The sequence below is a fragment of the Neovison vison genome, chromosome 11, assembly GCF_020171115.1.
Source record: "Neovison vison isolate M4711 chromosome 11, ASM_NN_V1, whole genome shotgun sequence".
Lineage (NCBI taxonomy): Eukaryota > Metazoa > Chordata > Mammalia > Carnivora > Mustelidae > Neogale > Neogale vison.
Window position 1 is genome coordinate 57,074,451 of NC_058101.1, and position 24,553 is coordinate 57,099,003.

Genomic DNA, 24,553 nt, shown 5'->3' on the forward strand with positions numbered 1-24,553 from the left:
CACCTACCAGCAGTCAGTATAGCCTTTTGGACCCTGACTGCGTCTTTTCCAGCCCTGTAACCCACTGCCCGGGGCCCGGAACTTGGGAGTATAAGCGCATCTGGGTCCGAGTATAAAATAAGACCGAATTCTCCTGCTTCTCCGAGTGTCACTTGGTCTCTCCAGGTCTGATTATTTTTTCGCAGCATTTTTAGAGGTGAGATTCCAAGCGTTCCGGCATCTTGAGCTACAGGACGGGGTGGCTAGACTGCACCGGGGCAGCAAGGAAGTCGGGATCCAACCGAGGGGGTGCGCCACAGACACTATTCGGGGTTCTCCTTCACCCCGACTTCCAACCCTCTGGGCAGTCGTGCCCCGCTGGACTCTAAGGAGAAGTGGACCAACTTGCCTGGCAGCTCGCCAGGACTCGGTAAACCTGCCGGGAAGCTCATGTGTAGTCAGTTCCCGCTCGCTCGGTGGAGTAGAAGGGAAGCGTCATCACCTTCTAGGAATTTGCAAAAGGAATGCCACTGGAAAGACACCTGGGGGGCGGGGGATGGGGAGCTTAGTAACTTCTAACTTTGAGAGAATGGCCTGTTTGTGTTTGTGGCTCTGGGGTCTTGAGACTAGGAGTCTGAGTGGGCCCCAACCTGTTTCCGTGGTGACCTCGTAGAGTCTAGGGCGAGCCCTTCAGGCCCCAGTCTGGGTCTTAGAGGAGACTTGCTGCGGCTAGGAGGCACCCACGTCTCCCGCAGGAGAGCGGAGAGACCAGCATCTAACTGGTCTCCTTTGGAGGGGCGCTCACCCTTTGTTTTGCGCCACGGAGGCAGGGAGGGAACACATAGGGTGAGCAAAAGAGCCCCTGTTTTTCATTGGTGGAAGCTCTTCAAAACCTATGGTCCCAGACTGTACGCTATTTTAAGAAGGGTTTTAAGAAGGGTTCTCAGGCGACTATGGCATCAAAATGTCTCGTGGAAAATTACGCACATTATGGGAACTGGAATAGGCCACCTTTGGGGTCAATTGGCCCTCCCGGGGTACCCTAAGACCTACCCACCGTCCAGCTCCTGACCAATTCCTGTATATTGATTCTTGGCTTCAGATAGCCCCAACTCTGCACTGATGGGTCTGATTCTGTGCTAATAGAAGGGACCAAAGTAGGACATTTGCAACCCAAGTAAAACCCAATAAAAGAGCCCAGAGGCTGTAAGGAAGCAATGTCTCTCTATCAAGGAGACCCCTTCCCAGACATCAAGGGCAGAAACCTGGATGAGCTTGGGAGGAGGATGAGCCCCTGAGGAAGCATGGAGTCTGCAGTGCTCCTCTGACTCCCCGGCCTGAAGCTGATCTACAGGAAGACAGTGCTCCTGCTGCCTCTAAGTGACCTGTGTGGGGAGATATCTAATTTAGCATCCTGACAGCCTACAGGAAACTTGATCCAGACAGAAACAGAATGTAAAATAACAGGAGCTCTCATCCTAAAGTTAAGAAAAAGGAGAGGAGACTAAGAATTCTGAGTGTCTCTGATAAACCAGGCATTATGTTGGGTGTGTTAAACATAGATTTTCATTTAATTTCTCAAAAGCACCATGTATGCTTGTAGAATGTAAATAATGTAACTTTGGTTACCTAGTAAGTAGTTATAGGTTAAAAAAAAAAAAAGATAATCTGAAGCAATGATTCAAACACAGAGAGGAAGTGTGTGGGTTCTGGAATCCTGCAACTTAAGTTTCAAAATTTTGTTTCAACCACTTCCTAGTGATGAGATTTGAACAACTTTTCTAAATATTTTGTGCCTTAGTTCCTCTTACAAAATATGGGTAGTGTTTACATAACAGTTGTAAGATTCAAGTTAGATTATCTCTGTTAATTGCTTCGACAAACATCTAATGTTTAAGTAACTCCCAGAAAATGTTTGATATTATTCTCCAGTGATCTTCAAAATCTATGCTATTCTAAAATGTCATTCTGCTTCCTGTATTTTGAGTATGACAGTCAAAATACCTATTGAAATGTACTTTTCATGTTTCTTTTTTTTCCAATTTATTTATTTTCAGAAAAACAGTATTCATTATTTTTTCACCACACCCAGTGCTCCATGCAAGCCATGCCCTCTATAATACCCACCACCTGGTACCCCAACCTCCCACCCCCCTACTTTTCATGTTTCTTTTAAGATTCGTTTGTTTTAGTTATGGTGATAATCTTATGCCATTTGTGTATTTTTTAAAACTCAACTTATTTTACCCCTGTTGTTTGAAAGTTGCTCTTTGATGAGTTATAAGTAATACATGATTGGAAATGGATAACTTAATTGGTAACTAGCCTTAGGAATTGAATAGAGAGTCAAAGAAGGCAGCACAGCAGTCATAAAGCACAGAGCCCACAAGGAGACCCAGACAGAAGGAAAAGGGGGCTAATGGAAACTGCCTGCCTGATAGATGTGGGGGCTTCTCCCTCACTCATTTCCCAGGTTAATGGCTATTACTGAAGCCATCTGTGGTTAGTTTCCCTTCTGACAGGTTTTTTTTTTTTAAGATTTTATTTATTTGACAGAGAGAGGGATCACAAGTAGGCAGAGAGAAAGGGGGAAACAGGCTCCCCACTGAGCAGAGAGCCTGATGCAGGGCTCTATCCCAGGACCCCGAGATCATGACCTGAGCTGAAGGCAGAGGCTTAACCCACTGAGCCACCCAGGCTCCCCCAGGACGGGGATTTAAAGGAATATTCCCAAGTGTCTCCTTTTTTGGAGCTGATAAGCTCTAAAACAGGGAATACTTTCTCTGCCTTCTGGCAACACTTTGCCTCTTCTGTCTTGTCTCCCCCTTGTCCTGCTTCTAGACCAGTCTCAGGCACCTTGGCTCCTTCTCCCTTCACTGTCAAGGAGCAAGAAGAGCACCCCCTGGACACAACACTGCCCACTCCAGATTTCCCCATGTGTCTCAGGTAGAACTTGACAATGGGGAGGATCCAGGTGGAACATAGTTTGGTATTTTTTTTTTTAAAGATTTTATTTATTGGGGCGCCTGGGTGGCTCAGTGGGCTGGGCCGCTGCCTTCGGCTCAGGTCATGATCTCAGGGTCCTGGGATCGAGTCCCGCATCGGGCTCTCTGCTCAGCAGGGAGCCTGCTTCCCTCTCTGCCTGCCTGCCTCTCCATCTACTTGTGATTTCTCTCTGTCAAATAAATAAATAAAATCTTAAAAAAAAAAGATTTTATTTATTTATTTGACAGAGATCACAAGTAGGCAGAGAGGCAGGCAGAGAGAGAGGAAGGGAAGCAGGCTCCCCGCTGAGCAGAGAGCCCGATGTGGGGCTGGATCCCAGGACCCTGGGGTCATGACCTGAGCTGAAGGCAGAGGCTTTAACCCACTGAGCCACCCAGGTGCCCCATAGTTTGGTATTTAAACTAAGTTAAATTATTGTTTTAATTAAGATAGACGTGTCTTTTAAGTTATCAGCACTAAATGTGAAACCTTTACCAAGGGTTACTGAAGGTCAAATAAGGTTGTGTTATCTCTGTTGCAATCTGTTAGCAAAAATACTAAAATGCTGGGTAATTGTCTGTCTCAAAGTTTTCATAGGCAGTTCTTAGGATAGTCTTTGGTAACCTGAAACTTGAAAGTTCTGCTTGGGGGCGCCTGGGTGGCTCAGTGGGTTGGGCCGCTGCCTTCGGCCCAGGTCGTGGTCTCAGGGTCCTGGGATCGAGTCCTGCGTCAGGCTCTCTGCTCAGCGGGGAGCCTGCTTCCTTCTCTCTCTCTCTGCCTGCCTCTCTGCCTACTTGTGATCTCTCTCTGTCAAATAAATAAATTAAAAAAAAAAAAAAAGAAAGTTCTGCTTGGATGATAAATGGGACTAAATTCGTTAGACATCTAGGTCTTTCCCAAATAGCATGAAGTGCTAAATCATTGATAACTAGATACAGTTTCTTAAAAAAATTTTTTTATTAACATATAATGTATTATTTGTTTCAGGGGAACAGGTCTGTGAATCATCAGCCTTACACAATTCACAGCACTCACCATAGCACATACTTTCCCCAATGTCCGTCACTCAACCACCCATCCCTCCCACCCCCCTCCCCTTTAGCAACCTTCAGTTTGTTTCCTGAGATTAAGAATCTCTTATGGTTTGTCTCCCTCCCGATCCCATCTTGTTTCATTTTTTCCCTGTCTTCCCCCCATGACCTTCCGCTCTGCCTCTCAAATTCTTATATCAGAGAGATCATATGATAATTGTTTTTCTCTGATTGACTTCTTTCTTTTTTTCTGATTGACTTATTTCACTTATCATAATACCTGTTCCACCCACATCATTGCAAATGGCAAGATTTCAGGTTTTTTGATGGCTGCACAGTATTCCACAACATTCCATTTATATTCACACACACACACACACACACATACATGCATATCTTCTTCATTCATTCATCTGTTGATGGACATCCTGGCTCTTTCCATAGCTTGGCTCTTGCGGACATTGCTGCTATAAACATTTGAGTGCATGTGCCCCTTCAGATCACTACATTTGTGTCTTTAGGATAAATACCCAGTAGTGCAGTAGCTGGGTCGTATGGTAGCTCTATTTTTCACTTTCTGAGGAACCTCCATATTGTTTTCCAGAGTGGCGGCACCAGCTTGCATTCCACCAATGAAGTAGGAGGGTTTCCCCTTTCTCTGCATCCTCACCAACACCTGTCGTTTCCTGACTGGTTAATTTTAACCATTCTTGACTGGTGTGAGGTGGCATCTCACTGTGGTTTGATTTGTATTTCCCTGATGCCAAGTGATGTTGAGCACTTTCTCATGTGACTAGACACAGTTTTGACTTCTTACTGAAAACAAAACAACTAAGGATATTTAAATCTATTGGTAAACATGTTTTGTGCTTAATTGATTCATAAATTTGCCACCAAAAGAATTCTTGTGTAACAGTTCACAATTGGTTACTACTCAATCTTCACTGGAGACTAAAGTTTCTAAGAGTGTGAAATTCTAAATGTAATTAAGATGATGGGAATACGGTAAACAACTCTGTATGTAGAAAAGTAAGAGATATGTAAAAAGATATAAGAAATAAGAATGCATTTTTGTTAAAGATAAAAGAAGGTAATTTTGTCCTAAGTGAAACTGGTTGTTGGGAAAGAAATGGCTTGGGACAAAATCTAAATGCAAAGGAAGGTTGTAGAAGGTTTGTAAAGGGAAAACTTTGGAATGAAATTTTAGGTGTGATCAGAACAGACTAAGATGAAAATAGATGGATTTAAAAGTACACTGGTATAAGATTAACAGTATGCTTTCTCTCTTCAAAAAAGACAAGTTTTCTTAAATTGCTGGTCTACTCTTGATAAGAAAATGTAAACAGTTGTTTTCTCTTTGGCCCCCCAGAAAAACCTCAGTCTCTATGGTTTGCCTTTATCAGGTCTTTAGCATCCCTAATCCTATACAGGCATGTGCTTTAAAACTTCCTAAGATTTTAACAAACTTCCCAAGATTTAAATTGTAAGTGAAGTGTTCTACATGTGATCTTAGCCAAAAAGCCAAGAAGCAATGTAAATGAAGTCCTCAACTCTTAACTTATTAGGCCTTTTATTTGGTATGCAAAGTCACTCCGAAGTACTGATAAATAAATGATAAGCCTTGGGTTACATTTGAGTGAGTGCTACAGCTATTCTGCAGGTAATGTGCATTTCCTAAAGTTTTAATGTACTAACAAGATCATCTCTCAGTGTTCTGACTGTTGAAGTGTTGAGTGTCACAGAATAACTAAGCTTCCTAGTCAGTAGTATCGTGGTGAACTCTCATACTGGATCATTGGCAATGTCTGTTTCTGAGTTTTTGTCATTTGCAAGTGTTCTTATTTTTCTTGCAAAATGAGTTTCGTCTTCCAGGAAGTTCATATAAAGAGCTTTGAGGACAAAAACAGGTATCCAATATCTTTAAGATCAAAACTGAAATGAGTAAAATTTCAAGACTAAGTGAAGCTGCCTTCAAACTAAACAAGAATTAGTAACAAGGGACTGAATGAACTAAAAAGATGATTATAGTATTGTGACTCTTGTTTGAAACATTGCTAGTCTTTAATGTTTACTCTTCCAGACTAAGAAAAACTTTTTTGTAAGATATCTATGACTTACAAAAAATACGATGAATAAATACATTTGTGAACAAATTGAAGCATTTAACTTTTCTCTCTACCTGAACCCTCTGAAATTCAAAAGGTCTCAGTATTCTTTCTTCCATGGCAATCGTAGTTATTTGCATAGGTTCAATAAGAATCTGTTCTTGTAACAAGACACCATTGAAAGCATTTGTTATTTTACCAAGGCTTTGATGGGAATGTCTTATTTGAGACAAATATGTCAGATAAGACATATGTCTTATTTGAGACATATCTGCATAGATTCAGATATGACCAAACAGTTTCAAGGAACTAACCGGACTTTTTGAAATGTGGAGCCATAACGCCCCTTGAAAATGTTAGCCTGATACTTTGTTTACAGAGTTTCCCTCAGCCTCATCAGGTGAGGAAAGAATGTCACTTCCTGGGGTGCCTGGGTGGCTCAGTGGGTTAAGCCTCTGCCTTCGGCTCCAGTCATGATCTCAGGGTCCTGGGATGGAGCCCCATGTCGGACTCTCCGGTCAGCGGGGAGCCTGCTTCTCTTCCTCTCTCTCTGCCTGCCTCTCTGCCTACATGTGATCTCTGTCTGTCACATAAATAAATAAAAATCTTAAAAAAAAAAAAAAAAGTCACTTCCTGGCAGGTGAAGGAACCTCAAGCTTTATTGGGGACCTCAGGAAGAGGAATCCACCCAAATCTACAGGCATTGCAGGCATGTCTGATAGCAAGTACTTGGCTTGGTTTCTGGCCTGGAGAGACTACTAAAAGCTCGACCTGGAGATTCCTTATGAAAGTTTCAACTAAAACAGATTCTAAAAGATCTATACAATCAATCATTCTTGCTGAGCTTGTGTAAATGATTATGCCATTTGTAAAACTGGACTTGTTTTTCAAACAAATGAGTCTTACTTGCCTATCTCTGGAAATGAGTGTTATTATAGAGAAAAATTATGTTTCAATGACACACCTTTGTGGATGTTAAATTCTAGTTCTGATTGTCTTTGGATAATGTTTACCTAAGATAAACAACTTGAGGTAAACTTTGGGGAAAAAATGCACAATAGCTCATATAGACAATCGTGCTTTTTTATTGTGTGGGGTTAATAACAGGACCCCATGAGCATGATTATTTAAATGACTGGAAAATGGGATTGATTCCCCTACAATTGTATTACGCAGCTAGTACCTTGACCAATTCTATGTGGTTGGGACAATGAAATTACTCCATAAAAGCCAGAGCATACCCCATTCTATAGGGTTAACTGTGGGCTTGTGGAGATAATGGATTGCCACACTTTCTTCGTGATTGGATTGGATGATATACTTGGGGATGCCCTTATTTCTTGACAAGTCTTCTCCCACTTGCCAGTGATTCCTTATAATTAGGTTATTGTTAAGGTTAAACCTCAAAGGGCTTCTTGATGGATTTCATCCCTCATAGTCATATTTATTCTGTTGAGGTACAGTCATAAACAAAGGCTTTAGCCAAGCACTTAACAGCCCTCTTGGTAAAAAGAGCCTCAAAACTCGCTATGGGATAGTCCCTGACTGGAATGACTTCACATCAGGTCCAGAGCGTCTCAGAGACCAAAGGCCCCCAGTTGATGATGGGAGGCAGACTTATTAAATACCAGGCAATGCTTAAAATAATACCTAAAACCTGTCAGACTTTAAACCCAGCTACCCTGATGCCTGGACCTGACCATCATACTTCTCTAGAGCATAACTCTTGGAGGTTATTGATCTTGTTTATTCTAGTCAACTGGATTCTAAAGATTCCCCTGTCAAAAATAAAGATGACAGTTGGTTTACTGATGGCAATAGTTTTATTAAAAAAGGGAATAATAAGCTTGGTGTGCTATAGTGTTCACTCATGCTTGGCAGTTGCCAAAGCCTTAAAAATTAATTTTATACTGACTCCAAATATGCTTCCCAACATACTCATGGAGTAATTTGGAAATTATTACTCTTTTTTTTTTAAGATTTTATTTGTTTATTTGTCAAAGAGAGAGAGAGAGAGAGAGCAGGCAGAGTGGCAGGCAGAGGCAGAGAGAGAAACAAGCTCCCCGCTGAGCAAGGAGCCCAATGTGGGATTCAATCCCAGGACCCTGGGATCATGACCTGAGCCAATGGCCTCGGCTTAACCGACTTGAGCCACCCAAGCATCACAGAAATTATTACTCAGGTCATGATCCCAGAGTCCTAGGATTGACACCCCCATGTTGGGCTCCTTGCTCAGGGCAGAATCTGCTTTTCCCTTTCCTGCTCCCCCTGCTTGTGCTCTCTCTCTCTTTCTGTGTGTGTGTCAAATAAATCTTTTTTTTAAATTTTTGCCTTAAGAAAAAAAAAAGTTATCCTTTTTGTTATTGGTTGCTAAAGGATGAAATAAGAGAAGAGTTGAAGCATTTAAAGGTCCTAGAACAGGAGCACCTGGGTGGCTTAGTTGGTTAAGAATTCAACTCTTGATCCCAGCTCAGGTCTTGATCTCAGGGTCATGAGTTCAAGCCTCACACTGGAGGTAGAGTTTACTGAATGAAAGTAAGGAAGAAAAGAAAAGAAAGAAAAAGTGTTGAGTCCAAGAGTGGAGCCCTCATCCCAGAGAGTAGCCTTAGTCCAGAGGAAGAAGTATGTGCCACCCAAGTTATCCCCAGGCTTTGAAACCTAGTGGAGTTTGCCTGGATGGACCACTGAAGGTGATTGGATGGTGACTCCTTTTTGCCTCTTGTTTTCTTTCTTTTTTAATGGAAAAGGTTTTGACTGTTACCTAGGTCTGTCCCACCACTCTACGTTTGAAGCATAGAACTGGCTTTCTAATTTCACAGGTCCACAGATAGAGGATTTTGCCCTGGGATAGATTATACCCAGACCTTGTACCCATACCTGATTTAGGTGATGTAAGTACAAGATTTGAGCATTTGAGCTAGTGAGACTTCGATGAGATTTGAACTTACGTTGATGTTGTAGCGGCTGAAACTTTTGGCCACTTCAGGACAGGTGAGAGAATTTCTCATGCCAGATGGGTATGAGTCTTTGCGAAGAGTGGACTGTGATAGGTCGAGTCCCCCTTCACTACCCAGAAGATAACCAGATTTAAAAATGATTTTGCACAAGTGATATATACTGATAAAAAGACACAAGATCTCTGGGTTAGAAACAATTACTCATAGCAAAAACCCTGCCAAATCAGTATTGTTTGTTGTTTCCCCATACCCCAATTCCCGCAGCATGATGTAGTAAGGGCTAGGTGTTACCTCTGTGTTGTGCAATGGGTTGTACCAGAGAAGACTCTTCCCCTCCAGAGAGATGATCTGACATGATCTGACATGCAAGTAAACATCTCTGAGGAGGGAAAAAAGGCTTTAATTTTACTTCCCTGGGTGTCTCTATCTTCATGATACTAAACTGTTTCCCTTTACAAACTTTTTTTTTTTTTAAGATTATTTATTTATTTATTTGACAGAGAGAGATGACAAGAAGGCAGAGAGGCAGGCAGAGAGAGAGAGAGGAGGAAGCAGGCTCCCTGCTGAGCAGAGAGCCCGATTCGGGGCTCGATCTCAGGACCCTGCGATCATGATCTGAGCATGACCTGAGGCAGCGGCTTAACCCACTGAGCCACCCAGGTGCCCCCACTTTACAAACATTCTTAACTTGGCTGCAAATACATTCATTCAGAGGATCCACAGAGCAGATAAGTGAAATAGTCATGGGGAACTGTTTTCTAACACTTTATTTCAAGCACAAAGAAACGGGGGTGGGGGTGGGAGTGGGATTACCTTCAACAAAATACAAAATATGGAAAATCAAACATTTCAATAATGCTAGAGGTGGTGGCTGATGGAAAGGAATTGCTAACCTTTATGATTTTAGAGAAAGCCGTTGCCCACAGAAACATCACTCACTTAAAAAGAAAAAAATCACTCACTGGAGTCAGTGAATACATAAAGAAAGGCAGAAGTTGAGATTGGTTTGAGAAAGACCTATTAAGCAATTTAATTTGCTTATTATCAGCAATCACTGTATCAGATTTTAGGGTACCTGGGTGGCTCAGTTGGTTAAGCAACTGCCTTTGGCTCAGGTCAGGATCACAGAATCAAGTCCCACATCAGACTCCCTGCTCAGCGGGGAGTCTGTTTCTCCCCCTGACCCTCTCCCCTCTCGTGCTTTCACTCACTCTCTTTCTCTAAATAAATTAAAAAAAAAAATCAACCCATACCCCTGGGGCTAATAATACATTATATGTTAATAAAAAAATTAACTATGTAAGAAGAAAAAAATCAGATTTTAAAATGTAAAAAATGCTTTGCTACAGATTTAATAATTATTCCTGAGAATATGACCTCCAGTTCAGATGTTAGAGTCCATTATTTGTTAATCAAATGTATACTGAATATCCATTTGTATGTATCATACAAAATGGACAGGAACTCTGCTCTTGTGGAGCACTCATCCTAAGGTGGCAGACTGACAGAACTAGTAATCAAATAAATAAAAATACTACAAATGATAGACTACAAAGAAAAGAAATAAAGGGAATAATGAGAACAAAAGCTACAGGGGTTAGTGAAGCAGCACTTAATTTATTCTCAAAGTATCAGTGTGGGTCATTCATTCATTTATTATTTATTTATTCTATTTTAAAGTAATCTTTTCACCCAATGAGGTGTTCAAACTCAACGACCCTCAGATCAAGAGTCAGATGCTTCACTGACGGGGCCAGCCAGGTGCCCATGGAATGAGTCATTTTTTAAAAAGATTTTATTTATTTACTTTGAGAGAAAGGGAAAGCATGAATGAGTGAGCAGGGGGTGTGGGTGCAGAAGCTGAGGGAAATAGAATCTCAAGCAGACTCCACAAAGCACAGAGTCCCAATGTGTGGCTTAATCTCACAACCCTGACATCATGGCCTGAACCGAAATCAAGGGTCAGATGCTAAACCAATTGAGCCACCCAGGCATTCCTGGAGTGTCTTTGATTTTTTTTTTAATTTTTATTTATTTATTCGAGAGAGAGAACAGAAGCAGGGAGGAGGGGCAGAGGGAGAGGGAGAACCTGAGCTGAAGGCAGAAACCCAGCCAACTGAGCCACCCAGGTGCCCCCCTCTTGAGTGTCTTTTAAAACCTAATTCAGATCAAGTCTTGCATGTACATAATCTTTTTCAATTGCTTCTCATTTCACTGAGAAAAAGCCAGAGGCCCTATGAGGGTCTACAGAGCCCTTCATGATTTGGTCCCCAAATAGTTCCCCCTTTCTTATTACTCTTTCTATAGCACTTATCTTTAAAATATTATAAGCCTTATTTATTGTCTCTCTCCCTGCCAGAACATAAGTTCCACTATAGAATGATCTTTGCTTTCTTCATTTTGTATCCCAGATGTCTCTCAAACAGTTCCAGGACCTAACAGAAGTTCACTGAATTTGTGTTAAATGATTGTGAAGGTACATTATGATTTTATTAGTATTTAAATATAATCAAAACAAAACCAAAGTTATCACCTACAATGCTCTATCAACATCTAAATGCAGCATAGAAAAATATCACAAAATAAGAAACACAAAAGCAAAAGTCAGGTAAGATTTATTTAATGTGATGGGTGTGCTTCCCTGTTCATAAATTCATTCCAGTCTGGAGCACAGGAGGACAATGCTACCTGCATAGCATCAATCCATTTCTTTCCTTTGTTTTTAAGTGGGTTAAGATGGAAAACCCTAGCTCACACAAGCTAGTTCTTGTGAATGGTAATAATAATGGGACACTCTTCCTACTTAGCAGCGGAAAGTCTTCCTTTACCTTAATCCAAAATGCTGATAAACTTAATGTTTCATAATCGCTCTTCAATGTATAAGAAGAACCGAGTTGCAGCAATTCACTTTCTTCTTCAGGCTCCAAGTTTAACTCAATTATTGATTCTGGGTTTCGAAAAGCAAATGGATCTTTTACCTAGCAGTTTTCTCTCAACATTTCAAATTTCTCTTCTGGGAAGAAATGGTTAAAAGTTTGAGCAGAGAAGTGAGATGCAACAATATCTCTAATTTTATTTCTTTCAAAATGTTTTCACTAATAATATTCTCTTCAATATGTTGCAAAAATCTTGGAAACATGTAGTAGCTAGGACTGTTGCTTTTAAGTCTCACTTGTCGTAACAATAATGTCTTTCGGGATCCCTGGATACAATATATCACTATTTTTCCCCTGTAGTTTTAAACTCAATTCATTGGGACGCCTGGGTGGCGCAGTTGGTTGGACGACTGCCTCCGGCTCAGGGCGTGATCCTGGAGTCCCGGGATCGAGTCCCACATCAGGCTCCCAGCTCCATGGGGAGTCTGCTTCGCTCTCTGACGTTCTCCTCGCTCATGCTCTCTCTCACTGTCTCTCTCTAATAAATAAAATAGGAAAAAAAAAATTTAAACTCAATTCATTAAGAATGCCAAAAATATCAGTTAAATATGCCAATTTCATTACCCAAATATCATCTTCAAAAATAGTTGCCAAGAGGCACCTGGGTGGCTCAGTGGGTTAAGCCGCTGCCTTCAGCTCGGGTCATGATCTCAGGGTCCTGGGATCGAGTCCCGCATCGGGCTCTCTGCTCAGCGGGGAGCCTGCTTCCCTCGCTCTCTCTCTCTGCCTGCCTCTCTGCCTACATGTGGTCTCTCTGTCAAATAAAAAAAAAATAGTTGCCAAATGAGATTTTCTTTCAGTAAGAAAAATGTAAATCTTATTCCTGAGTTCGTAAGCCCTGCTTAATATTTTCCCGTGAGATAACCAACGGACTGTGGTATAATATAGTAAGTGGGTATGATTAGTTCCAATCTCTGAACAAAATGTTTCAAGAAGCTGGTTATTTAGGGAGCTTCCTTTAATAAAGTTAACAACTTTCACTGCATTTTTCAATACTTCCATGAGATTCTGTGGGATTTCTCTGGATGCTAAAGCTTCACATATACATATGGAATCCTATGTATAAAACAATGATTCCACACAGCACCATTATTAGTAACTTCCAGCAATTTTTTAAGTACTCTGCTATGTTTTCCCGTTACGCATGCTGCTCCATCACTTGTAATTCCTTTGTAGTTTTTCCAGTTTAATTTATATTGACCAACATTGCACTTTTCTAATTCTGTAAAAATACCTAATCCACTTAGGTGTGAGGTTATATTTAAACAACACAAGAAATCCTCCATAAAGTCATCTTGCCACGTATATCTGACATAAACTAAGAGTGTTGTGCAACTCCCCATATCAGTGCTTTCATCAAGCTGGACTGCAAAATCCATACCAGACTGCAACTGAGCAAGAAGCATTGTTTCTAAATGTTCCACAATAGTACAAATGCGGAGAGATACTATGTTATTGCTAGATATCATTTTTAATTTATCAGCGGATTTGTCATCAAAAATTGTGTGTACCATATCCAAACGTGCTGGGAGAATTATTTTTTCCACAGCTGTGTGAGCCATCTTCTCTTTTGCTACTCGATAGGCAACTAAGTATGATGATAATAAGGCTTTCTCACTAACAGCAGTAGAACCAAGAAACTGTGTCGACAACTTTACATCTTTTTTCTTTCCTTGAAAACATTCAAGAGGTGTATCAATAAGTTCAGCATGCTGAGTTTCTAAGTGTCTTTTTAATTCTGAAGGTTTTAAACATTCATTTGCAAGAATATTATTACAGGGGCGCCTGGGTGGCTCAGCAGGTTAAGCCTCTGCCTTCGGCCCAGGTCATGATCCCAGGGTCCTGGGATCGAGCCCCGCATCGGGCTCTCTGCTCGGCAGGGAGCCTGCTTCCCCTTCTCTCTCTGCCTGCCTCTCTGCCTACTTATGATCTCTCTTTCTCAGATAAATAAGTAAAATTTAAAAAAAAAAGAATATTATTACAAACAACACACTGAGGTCTGTCATTTTCAAAGGGTTTTTCACATTTGATAAAACTATTTTAAATAATCTTCATTATAATGTCTTGCACTTAATTTTTTCTTTTTGAAATGTGGCTCAAACGAAGTTGAAGTCTGCAAATTAGAGTCAATATTTTTCTGAATATTGTCTCTATTCTCAATATTGTCTCTATTCTCAATATTGTCACTAATCACATTTCCAGATCCAGCAGTTGAACTTGAACATGCTTCTGCGTATTTCACTTCATTTTTCCTTTCTTTTAAAAAAGATATGATCCATTTTAAAAGTAATTTTGATTAAAATGTTTTCACTGCCACTTAACAAAAAATAAATTTTATATATGTGTGTGTGTATGTGTATACATACATATATAAAATTTATTTTTATATATACACATATTTATTTATTTATATTATATATATATTTATTTTTATATATATACACATATATATATGTGTATGTATACACACACACACACACACACACATAAATATAGCCTAGATAACATCTTTCCAAAAAAATGCAGTTTGCAAATGCATCTCAGTTGAACATCTGAGAATTCACATCTAGTTGCAAGTCATGGTAACATAAAACTAGACAGCTCACCAACTTATTATGAAAACTGAACAAGACACCAGTGGACAAAGGATTGAAAAACCATTTCTTAGTTAGTATACATTCTATTCATTATATGCCCTCCACTAATTATTTTCACATATTGAAATTGACCTTAGTATTCCTTGCAGCACAATTGTGGCAGAGGATTCATGCAAACACCTGATACTTTATATTTTATTTTGTTTAAAAAAAATTTCATTGTGACTCACAGAACTGATTGCATGACCTACTGAGGGTCACATACAGAATGTGAAAGATATTGATACAGAGACATTTTCCTCTGCCGTGTTGAGCTTGAATATGTCTGTTTGATGATCAAAGCAGCAAGCTAATGTGCTCGACTGTTGGCTGGTATAGGATCTTCCTTGAAGTGGTAGGAATATGTCTTATCTTTTCATTCTTGTTAGTTTTTGATGGGAAGAGTTTTTAAGAATGTCAGTATGATCTGACCCAGTGAGGATCCAGGGAGGCTTTCCACAGGTAGGTCAACTACCATGTTGGACCTGCTGATACATTTTTAGAACTTTATTGGAATGCGTCCTTGACCTGGGAATAAAAGCAGAGATATGACATTAAAGCTTTATCATACAAAGAGTATTACTGCCGGCTATGGCAACCTTCATGACCTCCAAGATCATGAATGCTGAAGCAAAAAGCCCAAGGCTCTTCTCATCACTATGCTGTAACAGCTTAGGCCTATTTCTGTAAGGCAAACCACCTAAACCAAGACTGGTAAGTTGAAAAAATGTCAGTAAAGCCTGGAAGTCAGCATCCGGAGTTGGAAAGTACACTTAGAAAGCTGAATACAGTAGGCCATGGAGGAACATAGTTCATTCACCATTTCATACTTCCTCTTAGCTCAGTTTGGTTATGTCCATCTTCGAAGCACAGGTATCCCCCACTTTCTAAAAGTTCATGTTATGCTATTTCACATTTAGGACAGACCTACATTAATACCTATTTTTGTTAACTCAAAGAAATCCAAAGAGGATTTTAACTTTTATAAAAAAAAAGCTGTTACTGTACTAAGGTAGGTCTTTGATAAAAGTGAACTGGCATAACAAACTTTCAGAAAGCAGGAGATTTCAAGAGGAATGCTCTGTTTTTGCAGGGGAACCTCACTTAATGCATTGCTCTCTTTGATCTTGGTGTATCTCCGTCTTAGCACTGCAACAAAGCAATTCCTTACACACCCTTCCATCAAGTTGTTTCACCCTTCTGGAGGAGGGGGGTAAAGACTTATATTTACTGTAATGTTTGTTAGAAATTCAACGACTTGGGGCACCACGGTGGCTCAGTCGGTTGAGCATGGACTCTTGGTTTGGGCCAGGTCATGATCTAGGAGTCCTGAGACTGATCCTTTGTTGGGCTGCCTGCGCTCAGCTGAGTCTGCTTGGAATTCTTTTCCTCTTCCTCTCCCTCCTCCTCACCTCCCCCCATTCACATGTGCCATGTGCACTCTCTCAGTTACATAAATAATGGGGTGCCTGAGTTGCTCAGTTGGTTAAGTGGCTTCCTTTGGCTTAGGTTATGATCCCAGAGTCCTGGGATTTAGCCCTGTGTCTGGCTCCCTGCTCAGTGGGGAGTTTGCCTCTCTTTCTCCCTCAGCTGCTCTCTCTGGCTCTCTCATGCAAATAAATAAATGAAATCTTCAAAAAAAAAAAAAAAGAAAAACAACAAACCCACAAATAGATAAATAAAATCCTTTTTTAAAAAAGAAATTTGAACATCTCATAGTGTTAATAATCTTTATCAGAACTGTTTGCATTAACTATATTTTCTTATTATCTGTATTCTTTATTTTTATTTATTTATTTTTAAGATTTTATTTATTTATTTGACAGAGGGAAATCACAAGTAGATGGAGAGGCAGACAGAGAGAGAGAGAGAGAGAGAGAGAGAGGGAAGCAGGCTCCCTGCTGAGCAGAGAGCCCGATGCGCTGAGCAGAAAGCCCGATGCGGGACTCGATCCCACGACCCTGAGATCATGACCTGAGCTGAAGGCAGCGGCTTAACCCACTGAGCCACCCAGGCGCCCCATCTTATTATCTGTATTCTTGACTGCTATCTGGCATCTAGGTTCTCACTAATCAAGGAAGAACCCATCATCCCCCAGAACTATCCTAGGGATGGCTGACATAAAACAGCTTGTCATATGCAAACTAACCAAAAAATAGCCCATCCTACCTGCACACCCCTACCTTCTGCCCTCCCCCCCCAATCAGGCTCTTAAACTCTGGCAATATTCCCCACTGGCCCTAATCAACCCAGGGACAAAAATTTTGTTGAAATTAATAAAAAAATCCAATTCTAAACCTGATTAGCCTGCTTACCCTGCTTCACTCCTTTCATAGAAACTACATAAACTTTTCCACAATACAGGGTTTTGCAGTTTCCCTTCCACTCCCTCTGCCTCTTGACCAATCGTAGTGTTTCCCCATATGGCCCTCCTTGCATGGTTTGGCATGTTCTACCTTCTGTTTCTAGGGATCTGGGATTATAAAAACTTCTTACTTCGTGACAGCCATTTCTGCATGCGTGTCTTACCGTGCCTCATTAAAACAAATCCTAAAGGGACACCTGGGTGGCTCAGTTGGTTAAGCAGCTGCCTTTGGCTCAGGTCATGATCCCAGCATCCTAGGATCGAGTCCCACATTGGGCTCCTTGCTCAGCAGGGAGTCTGCTTCTCCCTCTACCTCTGCCTGCCATTCTGTCTGCCTGTGCTTGCTCGCTCTCCCTCTCTCTCTGACAAATAAATAAAATCTAAGACAAATCCTGAATACTTTTTCTCAAGACTTTATTTATTAAATATTATTTAATGCCTCATTAAAACAAATCCTGAATATTTTTTTAAGACTTTTTTATTTGAGAGAGAGAAAGCAAGAGAGAGCAGGAGTGGAGGAGGGGGCAGAGGGAGAAGCAGACTCCCCAGCTGAGCAGGGAGCCTGTTATGGAGGTTCCATCCCAGGACCCCAGGATCATAACCTGAGTTGATGGCAGACACTAAACCAACTGAGCCACCCAGGTGCCCCCTGAATACATTTTAAACCTTTTGTTGTTGTTGTTGTTGTTGTTGCTCTGGTTACAAAGTTGTACATGTGATCCTGTTCCTATTTTCCCCATAAGGTCTGTTATGTTTTAGTTTCTACATTCTATGAGTTCTTCCAAGAAGTCATAGTGTTAACGCTGAGACACCCATTACCTTAAGATTACTTATTATTACTTGTCTGGTAAATGGATTTCACTCACTCACTTGAGAGGACTACTGGAATCCCTCAATTTTGTGGACATAATATTTTTCATTGTGGCTATTACCCAATCTTCATCTGAGTGAAACAGAGTAAAATACCTTACACAAGTAAGGTATAGGTGTCAGGAATACAGGTAGCCCTCAAAAATGTGCTAATACATTGTTCAAATGCCATCAGTATTCATTAGTCTGTTGGTATTGTATTTATGTGGGGATCTTTTTTAAAAAGATTTTATTTATTTATTTGACAGAGAGACACAGCGAAGAGAGGGAGCACAAGCAAGGGGAGTGGGAGAGGGAGAAGCAGGCCTCCTGCGGAGCAGGGAGACCAAGGTGGAGCTCGACCCCAGGATCCTGGAATCATGACCTGAGCCAAAGGCAGATGCTCAACGACTGAGCCACCCAGATGCCCCTAGTATTAACAATAATTTGACAGTACTTGACAAATGTAGGACATGTATCCATCAGTGTGGTATCATACAGAGTATGTTCACTGCCCTAAAAATCCTCTATGTTCTGCCTAGTCATCTCTACCTCCCTCCAATCCCAGATAATCAGGTTTTTTTTTCCCCCCGTCTCCCTTTTCACCTTTTAAGAATGTCATATAGTTAGAATTATACTACAGCATGTAGTATAATTTCCAAATTGACTTCTTTCACCTAGTAATATGCAATTAAGGTTCCTCCATGTTTTTTTCTGGCTTGATAGCTCATTTCTTTTTAGCACATAATAATAATGCCATTGTCTGGATACAAAAGTTTATTTATCCATTCACCTACTGAAAAAAACATTGTGGTTGCTTCCAAATTTTGGCAATTATGAATAAAGCTGCTATAAAAATCAGTTGCAGGTTTTTGTGAGAACATAACTTTTCGACTCCTTCAGATAAATACTAAGGAATCTGATTGCAGGATTGTACATACAGTGCATTTTTAATAAGGATCACAGCGAAGGCTGTGTATCTTTTTGTTGCTGGAGTATACCAAAAATTGTGGCCACAGGCTATGCATTATAGACAAAGTGTAGTTGTTGGGTTTTTGGCAATGGTGTCAACATTTGTTAACTCATTCACACTGGTGGACTTCAAATAATGCCAAAAGGACTACTCTAGGATCTCATGAGTTGTGAAGGCCTAGCATGCTACTCAGTTACCTTGTTGGTCTCTCTGATATGAACTGTCAGAAAATAGAACCAAGTTAGAACTGAAGGCTATAGATCTGAAGGTACAGGAAGGGACAAAGATGGCTGGTGAGATGGGTCACATGATTAAGTGTAATTCAGTGAAAAACAGCATGTAGAGAGCTGGTCAAGAGAAATCTCTCCTGTTTGGTCAGTTTAGGATTGGACAGTTGTTAAATATTGAACCTAAGGGCTGGGACTTTATACGAGATGGAAAGCTTTACCGGGCATTCTGGAACAATGTTGGAATACAGCTTTAGGAAGGTGGCAGCAGAAGCCATCTGAGAAAACAGCTATTGCTATAGGAGTAGGATTAAACTGTAATATGCAATACACAAAATGTAGCACATTGTCTCTGGGCTAGCACTCTCTTGACATAGTTTTCTTTTATGAGACCAATGTACTACTTACCGCACTAATGAGGTACCTGGCATAGCTTTCTTTTATAGTAATATAAAGGGTTGGTAACATCAGGCCGACCTACAAATAGGGACAGAGGTCAGGGTTTGTTACAACAGTGGCAATTTTAGTTGTTGGTTGCCTTAGGAGGGACTTGGAAATATCAACTTGGGCTAGTTATTATAAATGCTTTAACTATGGCTAAGTAGCCTTAATAGCTGGAAATCTACTGCATACAGTATCTGCCTACACTTAAAAAGATGTGCATCTGGGAGAGAATTCAGGGACTGGTAGATGCCTTTGATTTAAACTTGGTTAGATGTTTCCTTGAAGGATGACATGTTCCAAATATTTTATGTTGTTCTGAAAAAGGCAAGCTTTTCTTTGGAGGTCTTATTTCCTATCTTCCAAGGGAGGTAGTAGGACTAAAGAGTTTATTTCTCCTGGATGTCAGAGCATGGTGTACATCATCAATGTTTTAAACAAGAACTAAATTGTTGGAGAAACAATTGCATCTAGGTTTCCTTTTAATGAATAAAAAGAATTGGAGGGAAATTCACAGTAGCCCTGAAGCAATCTGACTCATATAGCTGTCCTTAATAGTTGAGGGAACAATTATTAACTCTCTTCCTCTCATAATTAAAATTTCCAAGGATCTTCATTTGTTTTGAATACTTCTTTCCCTCCAAGAAATCTCAAACCTCTACAGCTTTTTAAGATTTTATTTTATTTTATTTATTTTTTTAAAAAGATTTTATTTATTTATTTGATAGACAGAGATCACAAGTAGGCAGAGAGGCAGGTAGAGAGAGAGGAAGGGAAGCAGGCTCCCTGCTGAGCAGAGAGCCTGATGCGGGGCTCAATCCCAGGACCCTGGGATCATGACCTGAGCCGAAGGCAGAGGCTTTAACCCACTGAGCCCTAAGATTTTATTTTTAAGTAATCTCTACATCCAACATAGGGCTTAAACGTAAAAGCACAAGATGAAGAGTAACGTGCTCTATTTTGGAATGCATCAGATGCCCCTGAAACCACTACAATTTTAAGGATAAACTATGTCATGTCTCCCTATTTTTTTTTTAAATATTTACCTTATATAGCTAAAGAAAAATGGAGCTAAACATGCTCCAGTCTTTTGTTTGCCCTCCTTTTTCTTATCTCTGAAAGGTGCCTTAATGGGAATTCACAGGAGTTTTGGGGAATAGGTTCAAACCTGAGGTTTCTGGTCTAAGTTTTGGAATTTTAATTTGAAGAGACATATCCTTGATTAGAATTCAATGTAAATCAGAGTTATACATATCATGATGAGCAAGTACATCAGTATAATTCCACAGCCCAAATGGGTCTGTTGGGACGGATCCCTTCTGGCCAAAACTTAAAAGATCATAAATGTGTGCAGTGATGCTTAAGATATATGCACTGAGGTTGACTGCTATGGATATATAACCACACTTCCAAGCAATAATGCTCTTCAGTCAGCTGTGCATATGGCTTAGCCATCCTGTAGAACAAAATTTCAATTAAGATGACCAACTATTTGTAGTTGAGGGTTTCATTAATGCAGTCATGTAATATGGTTTCACATTACTGATTTTGTACTAATGAATCTTACCTACCTGTTCCCAGAATGTGTTTGTTATATGGTAGGTACTCAATAAATGTATTTGAAAGAATAAATGAGGGGCACCTGAGTGGCTCAGTGGGTTAAGCAGCTGCCTTCAGGTCAGGTCATGATCTCAGGGTCCTGGGACTGAGCTCTACATTGGGCTCTCTGGTGAGCAGGGGGCCTTCTTCCCCACCCCGCACTCCCCCGCCCCGACCTGCTTCTTTGCCCACTTGTGATCCCTCTCTGTCAAATAAATAAATAAAATCTTTAAACAAACAAACAAACAAAAAGAATAAATGAGGGAATGACTGACATTATTCTTACTATTACTGTTACCTTATTTGAAAAATAAGTATTTGAACAATTTAGTAATATGTAAGACAAAGACTGGTAAAACATAGTTTCTAAAGGAGGATAATCAGGGGCCCTGGGTGGCTCAGAGATTGAGCATCGGCCTTCAGATCAGGTCGTGATCTCAGGGTCCTGGAATCAAGCCCTGAATTGGGATCTCTGCTCAGCAGGAAGCCTGCTTCTCCCTCTGCCACTTTAACTGCTTATGTTCCCTCTCTCACTGTCTCTCTCTGTCAAATAAATAAATAATAAAATAGGATAATCAAAGAGATCCTATTTCATAATAAACCGCTTATAATATTAAGTAGTAGAAAGAATGGTCCTATAAAAACATAAATGTAAACTATGTTTAGATTTAGCTTATAAAGCTTAACACCTAGATCTACCTAAAAATAACTCACATAAAAATACTAATATCTTATTATTATAGGTATGAATTATTATTCTTTTAGACAAAAACAGCTGTCATTTAACGATCTGGTCTTTTATATTTTTATTATTTCTATTTCAATCCAGTCCTCCTTGGGAGTTTATAATTGGCTATGCTTCAGACTCTTGTATTCAAAAAGTATTCTTAAAGAACTTACTTCCTCTCCTAAATCAGATAATTCACTTACAGTAATAGAGGTAATGTATTAGGGTACAGACCTGGTAGATGGGATAATGAAAGCATGGGGAAGTCCTTTTTTCTTTTTTTAAGTTGATTTATTAAGTAATCTCTACCCCCAATGTGAGGCTCTAACTCATGACCCCACGATCAACAGATACATGCTCTTCTGACTTGGCCACCCAGGCACCCTGGGGTTAGTTCTTCTCTAACTGAAAAAGGATGCAAGATACAAGCTAAATGGAACACATACATAAGTAGAAAATGGTGCAAGTTTGATACAGAGGGTATAAATAGTTGTTTAGGAAAGTGGTACTACGAATAGTCAAGGAAAATGTTTTAGGATTTTAAGCTGTATGCATGATTATCTTGTATGCTTAATGCAACGATCATTATTGCTGTAATAATGTAATAGATGGTCTTTAGTTTCCTGCCACTACTTCTTACCTCTTAGATGTATCTCCATGGTGTTATTTTCTTCTAAAAACATAGCAGGGGTGCCTGGTGGCTCAGTGGGTTAAGCCTCTGCCTTTGGCTCAGGTCATGATCTCAGGGTCCTGGGATCAAGCCCCACATCAGACTCTCTGCTCAGCTGGGAGCCTGCTTCCCCCTCTCTCTCTGCCTGCCTCTCTGCCTGCTTGTGATCTCTCTATCTCTGTCAAATAAGTAAATAAAATCTTAAATAAAATCTTAACAGCAATATTTATGTATTTATTTATTTTTAAGTAAACGCTGCCCCCAATGTGGAGCTCAAACTCACCACTTGGGGATTAAGAGTAGCATGCTCTACCAATTGAGCCAGCCAGGGACTCTAAAAATACAGATTTGATCAGTTTCCTCATAATTCAAAAACCTCTAATGGTTCTGAGCTAGTGCATCCTCCACAGGACAATTTCCTTTAAATGTAAGCCTTATATTAACTCTCTAGGTGTCTTCTTCATCCCATACCTTCAAACAATTCTACATTTTAAGCTCTAAGACTGTTGAAGTTCTTGAAATACACCATGCACTTCCATGATTCTGCTTCTGACTAGTATTCTGTTTGTATCGAATACCTGTAAGCCATTTAAAATTCTTTTTTTTAAAGATTTATTTATTTATTTATTTGACAGATCACAAGTAGGCAGAGCGGCAGGCACAGAGAGAGAGAGAGGAAGGGAAGCAGGCTCCCCGCTGAGCAGAGAGCCCCTTGTGGGGCTCAATCCCAGGCCCCTGGGATCACGACCTGAGCAGAAGGCAGAGGCTTTAACCCACTGAGCCACCCAGGCACCCACAATTCTCTTCATTCTTGAAATGATTTAGCTCAAATGCTAAAGCGTTCATCTATTTAATTAACATTTAAGTACTTACAATGTACCAGGCACTGGGCATATAAAGAAAAAAAAGATAGTGAAAAATTAATATAAGGGAGTATCTGTTCAGTTCTTATAATGAATGAACCAGAATTACATCACACTGATAAAGATTAAGAACATTAAGTAAACAAGGGGTGCCTGGGTGGCTCAGTGGGTTAAAGCCTCTGCCTTCAGCTCATTAAGCACCGCATGGGGCTCTCTGTTCAGCAGGGAGCATTCTGCCCCCTCTCTCTGTCTCTGCCTGCCTCTCTGCCTACTTGTGATCTCTGTCTGTCAAATAAATAAATAAAATCTTAAAAAAAAAAGTTAAGTAAAAAAGCAAACTGCAAAAGGGTATTACATTACTGGTTGTTAAAATTATGCAAAACAGTACTATGTATGAAATTAAAACACAAAGGTGCTTGGGGGAGTAGTTACCTTGGGCAAGAGGAACAGAATGAAACTGTCGAGTAGACAAAGGACTTCAATTTATGTTATCAAACAATTTATGTTATTTATTTCTCCAATTAAATGGCAAGTACACAATGTTTGAGTCACACTTCTGTTTCTATCTTTTGTCTAAAATAATTCTACTTTTCAAAAGAATCTATAAGGCTTGATTCCCTCCTGCAGGTATTGCCGATCGGTCTCCTAACCAGTAACTTAACATTACCTTCCATCTCTCGTACTCCCTGTTTCCCTTTATGCGCGTCATTAGCACCCTAGACCTTAAGGATAGGAAGTTCCCGGTATCACCTCTGGGTATATTCACACGTTACCCACTTCAGCAGATTCCTGTTCCCTGCAGCCCTCTCAGGCCCACCATGCCTTCTAAGAATTTCAGCCTGACCCTTTCAGCCTCCCTCAAACCTCCTTCTCCCAGGAGACCTCGATGCGTCTCTTGAGCAAAACCAGAATGTGCCTCCCCCAACGAACCCTGGAATATCGTCCCTTAGAAGTCTGAGGTCCAGTCAAATCACAGGCTGCCTTTCTCCTCACCTCCACCCCAGAGCCGCAAGCCTAGCGTTTCGCCCGTCAAGCGGCGATTCAGCGCATCCCCCCGCCCTTCCTTACGCAACACCACTTCCGGCCGAACCCTACCACGCATAAACATCTCACTTCCAGTAGGAAAAGGACAGGCTCGGCTTTCTGCGCACGCGCCAAACCAGAGGCCGGGTCCGCCTCTTCCCTGTCCCAGCGCTCCCGCGGCAGTCTC

The 24,553-nt window shown here is 40.6% G+C and overlaps 1 long non-coding RNA gene across 1 annotated transcript; it reads right to left on the minus strand.

Moving 5' to 3' along the window:
• Positions 1-12,711: 12,711 nt before the first annotated feature.
• On the minus strand, positions 12,712-24,398 carry LOC122889761. The gene is made up of 3 exons (XR_006380963.1): positions 24,337-24,398; positions 14,821-15,157; positions 12,712-12,747 (listed from the first exon to the last, which is right to left on the minus strand). It is a non-coding gene; the product is annotated as an uncharacterized LOC122889761 (long non-coding RNA).
• Between the last annotated feature and the right edge of the window lie 155 nt (positions 24,399-24,553).